Genomic DNA, 5,942 nt, shown 5'->3' on the forward strand with positions numbered 1-5,942 from the left:
GACACCCGAGCGCCGTTGCCCCTCGTGTTCGAGGGTGAACCAAGCCTCCCAGTTAGGAGAGTCGGCGGCGTACTCGGGCAGCCGACGCTGCTCCGGTGTGAGCAGCGCGCGGCGCCGGCGCACCTCATCGTCGTGCTCCCGCTGGGTCCGCGGAACCGCCGGCACCGGGATCCGGTTTGGATCCAAATGCCAATGGTGCGGCAGCGTCACGTCGGGGTAGGGGAGGGGCTGCCTGTACTCCCAGTGCTACCGCGCTTGGTGCACCGAGATGTGCAGGCGCCGGCATCCAGGGCGGAAACGCGCCGGCGATGGAGGGGGAGGGGGAGGGGGAGCACGGGATGACGAGGCGCTGGGGGTGCCCTTCCCCTTGCCATTGCTTTTGCCGAAGAGGCCCATGGCGCGCGCTAGGGTTTGCGGTCGTCGGCGAGGAAGCAAAGGAAGTGGTGGGGGGCCAGATATGGACGGGAGAAGTGGATGAGGCCGACCCCGCCGCACGCGTGGTTAAAAAAGGACGCGCGCATTGGCTGACCCGTGGGCCCGCTATCGGTGGTCGTCATAAATAAAACAATCGGTGGCGGTTGGGTGGCCACCAGGTGGGGACGTGACGGGCGGTGAGGAGACGCGCGGCGCGTCCGCGTCGACGCATTCCAGGCGTAATTTTGGGCCGAAAATGGGTCGACGCGGACGCCGGGCGAACACGATTTAAGTTTGGGTCGACGCGTTGGGCCGCCACTTTTGTCCGCACCAATCCAAACAGACGCGGGCGGACGAAATGGGTCGTCCCATTGGAGTTGCTCTCACAAGAGCCCCTTTGAGCAATCCAACACCCCGTCTCCGTCTCCGTCCCCGTCCACGTCTGTTTGGATTGCTCAAAGGGGCCCCTCGGTTTGAACAACGCGTCAGTAGCCCGTCGAAGGGGAATCCACTGAATAACATGCTTGTTCCTAATTGTCCAGAGCGGCCAGGCCAGGGCCCCTATCACCAGCCACCTAATGTGGCGGTGAGTAGGAGGCGAGGCCTGAATTTCGGCGAAGAGGTTCCGGAAGTTGGTGTGGCACCAATTTCCACCGAACGTCTCGTGCGCACAGCTCCACAGGAATTGGGCCGAGACACAGGAGAAGAAAATATGGTTCGAGTCCTCAGGTGTTCCACACAAGGGGCAAAGCCCATCGTCAGGGCCATTGCGCTTACGCACCTCCACATCGGACGGGAGGCGGCCCCGGATTCATTGCCACAAGAAGATGCGGATCTTTAGGGGTATATGGATAGTCCAGATCACCTCGAAGGGGGCGGGGTGGGGGTGGCCACAATGGTGCGGTATAGGGACCGCGTGGAGAAACGGCCCGAGGCCTCAAGGCGCCAGGACACACGGTCGGGCTCAGGCGAGAGGGCCGGCTCATGGAGGGCTACAACGTCAAGGAGATCGTGCCAGGAAGCTAGTTCCACGGCCCCAAAAGGGCGGCGGAAGGCGAGACGCCCTAAGTCAAGAAGGGCCATCTCGACCGAGACTCGAGGGTCAACGACAATGGAGAATAGATCCGGGAAGTGGGCCGCGAAAGGGACATCGCCGACCCAACGGTCGAACCAGAAGAGGGTGGCCTCACCCGTGCCAACCGAAATTGAGGTACCAATGCGCAGGACAGGCAAGAGCTGAATGACAGATTGCCAGAACTGTGAGCCGCCGGACCGTTGACAGAACGTAAGGGGCCGGCCGCCGAGGTATTTATTCTGGATTATTTGTAGCCAAAGGCCGCCATCTCCATTGGCGATGCGCCAAAGCCAGTGTGTCAAGAGGGCAACGCTCATCCGCTTGGATGACACGATGCCCAGGCCACCCTGGTCCGTGGGCTTGCAGATTTTAGACCACCGCACCATGTGGTATTTCTGCTTGTCTCCGTCACCCGCCCAAAAGAAGCGGGCTTGGATCGTACCGATCTCATGGTGCAGTGTCTCAGGCAGACTATAGAAGCTCATGATGAAGAGCAGGAGACTGGTCAGGGAGGAGTTGATCAGGATGGTGTGCGCCGCCTTAGAAAGCCACCGGCCCTGCCACGGCTCAATGCGGAGGCTGAGTTTGCCCACAGAAGGGTGCAAGTCAGCGACCGTGAGGCGGGAGTCACTAATGGGGATCCCCGGGTAAGAGGTGGGGAAGGAGCCAAGCCGACAGTTAAGGCAGTTGGCTATCCCTTGGGACTCATCCGGAGAATATCCCAAAACCATCACTTTGCTCTTAACAAAGCTAATCTTGAGCCCCGATAGCTCCTAGAAGCAGAGGAGGTGGAATTTGACATTCGTGATGTCGCTACTAGAGCTCACCACCATAATGATGGTTTCATCAGCGTACTGGAGGAGGGACACACCGTTTCCGCCCACCAAGTGGGGGACAGTCCCTCGAATGTGTCTGACCGCCTTGGCTTTATCCAGAATAGCAGCCAAAGCATCAACCACCATGTTAAATAGGAACGGGGAGAAGGGGTCACCCTGTCTTACCCCACAGAAGGTGGGGAAGTAGGGACCTATCTCGCCGTTGATATTAACCGGGGTCTGACCCGAGGACACCATCTGTATGACCCTGGTTACCCAGCGGTCGTCAAACCCCTTCCACAGCAGGACTTCCCGAAGGAAGGGCCAGCTCACCGTATCATAGAATTTGTGGAAGTCAATCTTCAGGAAAACGGCCTGGAGACCTCTAGAGCGGACCTCATGCAACACCTCGTGGAGGACCAAGACGCCATCCAGGATGAAGCGACCCTGGATGAAGGCAGACTGGTCCAGGTGGGTGATGCGGTCGGCCAACGGGGTCACCCTATTGGCGTACCCCTTGGCCAAGATGAGAAAGATCACATTAATCACCGTGATGGGCTGAAACTGTCAGATATCCGTAGCCCTAGGAACCTTGGGGATAAGGGAGATGATCCCGAAGTTAAGGTGCCGGAGATCAATGGATCCAACATAGAATTCCTCGAAGAGGGCCATGATCTCAGGCTTGACTACATTCCAGAAAGTCTGGAAGAACTTGACCAGGAGAAAGATATTACTTAGTCGACCGCGACCTTGGACGCTTTCCCCTCTCCCGCTACAGTAAAGGCGAATTTTTGAACCCACTCGGCATCTTCAGCGGTGGAGCTTGGTGTAGCTTCATGGCGTCCGCCTTCCTCGCCCTCGCGGTCCCTGGTGGCCGCCGTGTGCGTTTATCCCCGCACTGGAGCTCGACGCAGCGGCTCCAGATTGAGATCTTGAAGCAAGTGGTGTTCAAGCAAGGCAGCGTTGCGACCGGAGGAGCGGGATGGACGCTCTCCGGAGTTCGAGGATCGACGACTTCCCGTCCGCCAGGGGACATCTTCTGATCCAAGGCTCGTGTGAAGATACGGCAGCGGCGCGCTATCAGAACTGCTGTTCCTCGTCAGTGGTTCCGCTTTAAGGGGGACTTGGTTGTAATTTGTATCTTTGTGGAGGTCCTTTCTGTAAAATCCTTGCTTTAATATATCAGTGGTTTCCCGCAAAAAAAGGAGGAGACAGAGTTTGTTACAACACACAACCAAGAATTGGCATGACAATTATTCTCGCAAGAAACTTTGAAAAGGTTAATGCTAAGACCCGTATATTCTTTTGTCGAGAGCTACTCGTTCATTTTACCACGAAATTTTGCCGCCACTTAGCGCTCCGAGCATTTTAGATGCCGAAAAATTTCAAATTTTACTTTTGGCTTTTTGATGGATTTACTATTCATTGGGAGCATATGAGCTTGGGCTTAGTCGTGAATTACCGTTTTTCATTTGTTATCTATATGAAAGGCCAGTGCTCTTACCCTACTCCGAAAAAAATAATACTTAGGGCATCTCTAACCGATCCCTCAAAATTTAGGCCCTCAAAAGCCTCCTTACCTTAACTCCTCATATTTGAGGATCTAAAAAAATATGTGTTTCCTAGCCCAAATCTTAAATTTAACTCCTCAATCTTTTTTCACATAGCTTTATTCAAACAAAGATTAAAAACAGTCCATTCAAACATACATTTCGATTCAAACTGCACTTAATGACATGAAATTTCAACTACATTGGATAAACTACTTAATTTAAAAAGAAATAAAAAATCCTCCTCTTTCATGAGCGTCTCCCAATCCACGTTATCGTCGTAGTGGTCGCCGGACCCGGAGCTGGAGTCGCCGGAGCAAAGGTCAATGACCTCACCACATGACGGCCCAGCCTCGCTGGTAGCCCCTTCTTGTACATCTCGAGCAACCGGCGCTCCTCGCCAACGAGCTCCGGATGCATCAGGCGGAGCTTGGTGATGTACTCCTCATCAAGGCGCACCATCTCAAGCCGCTCAAAGGCCTCCCGGTTCTCCCATACCTGGTGGCAGGAGACCACTCGAGGGTTGATGTCTATGAACGGTAGGACCGCGCGGTTGCCAAATGGGAAATTCATGTTCTCACTGCCTTCATGTCGTACCCCCTAGCGACAAGTTCTGCCCACTCGAAGGAGCCAAGCCAGTACCAGTGGCTAGTGTCCCGGTCCAGTATACTTCCTCTTAGGCGGCGGTGGCGGCAGGTTGGTGAAGGAGTGGGAGTTGCCGCCGGCGCGAACTCGGGTTGGCTGCACGCCATGGCATGGATCCACGGTTCGAATCGGCAACAGCGACCTCCGACGATGAGATCCTGCCGTTTAGGGGCGGCGCCGACCAATTGGAAGCATCAGTGGGGGTGGTTGCGGTGAGGGCGGGCCGGAGGGTGGGGGTGGGTGGGTGGGGAGGAGTTGCGGGGTGGATATGGGCGGCGTCAGAGTGGATGTGGACAAGGCGGAAAGAGGTGGCTGCTGGGAGGAGATTTTTTCCTAAGAAGTGGGGTTGGTTAAATATAAGCGGCAGCCGATGAGAAGAGTAAAGGTTTTTAGGGGCTAATATCGATAAGAAATTGGCCACGTCCGGTTCAAGCCCCCAAAACCAAATCTTTACTTCTCTAACTGATTTTGAAGGATTGGCTAGAGATGCCCTTAATTTCCTTCTAGACATGTGGTCATGCCATTGTAATTAAAGCAGATAGCCGACGTAAATGCTAGAAATGTTTACATGTAAAAGAACAAGGATTTACATGTAAAAGGAGTATATAATTTGCACGCTGTCAATACCAAAATATCAACTGAACATATTTGTATCGAAATGGAAATTTCATCCGATACAATCAATATTTAGAATATGGAGAGCCTATTTCCCAGTACAAATGTTTGTATGAAAAATTTGAGAGCCTGTGGAAAACCGGAGCCTCGCAATCGCCTAGTGGCGAGGTTGATCATCACATCAGGGCCCGAGGAAGCGTCCAATATAGAGCCAGTGCAAATCCTTGTTCTTTCCATTTCGAATGAGACTTGTGATGCAAGGCGACTAAACAAAGTATTTTTGACCCGCTAAGAACACAAAACAATACGAGTAGTAAATATTGACGAACTAGCCCCTGCTGGGACCCTTGTTCAGCGGGTGCAAAGTCGGCACCCTTTCGGGAATCGGAGAAAGATCCCACCGTGGAGCGCCTATAAATACCTCCTAGCGTGGTGTTTGCGCATCCAATACTATTTCTTCCTCCCCACTCTCCCACTACCGCCGCTCATCTTCGATTCTTCTCAGAACCTTCCTGCAAGACTTTGTTTCATGGCTTTTCTACCGGCGCGGTTCTAATCTCCTCTGCGTCTATAGAATTCCAGTCTGGATCAAGTATGTTTCTAGCTTTCTATCGCATAATATGTTTGCCTTTAATATATGCTTTATGATTTTAATCTCGGTTTACGATTTTGGTATGTTCCAATCTCTCAAGAGGTTAGGAGCAGCAAGGATTTGAAACTTTGACGTGTATCTTGTAGAAACCTCAGCGTTTTAATTGCATCTTTCCTTGGCTCTCCGTACCCATAATACTAGTGATTGCACAACCGCCGAAGTACTCTTTTGAATTC

Source organism: Triticum urartu, chromosome 4 (genome assembly GCF_003073215.2).
Source record: "Triticum urartu cultivar G1812 chromosome 4, Tu2.1, whole genome shotgun sequence".
NCBI lineage: Eukaryota > Viridiplantae > Streptophyta > Magnoliopsida > Poales > Poaceae > Triticum > Triticum urartu.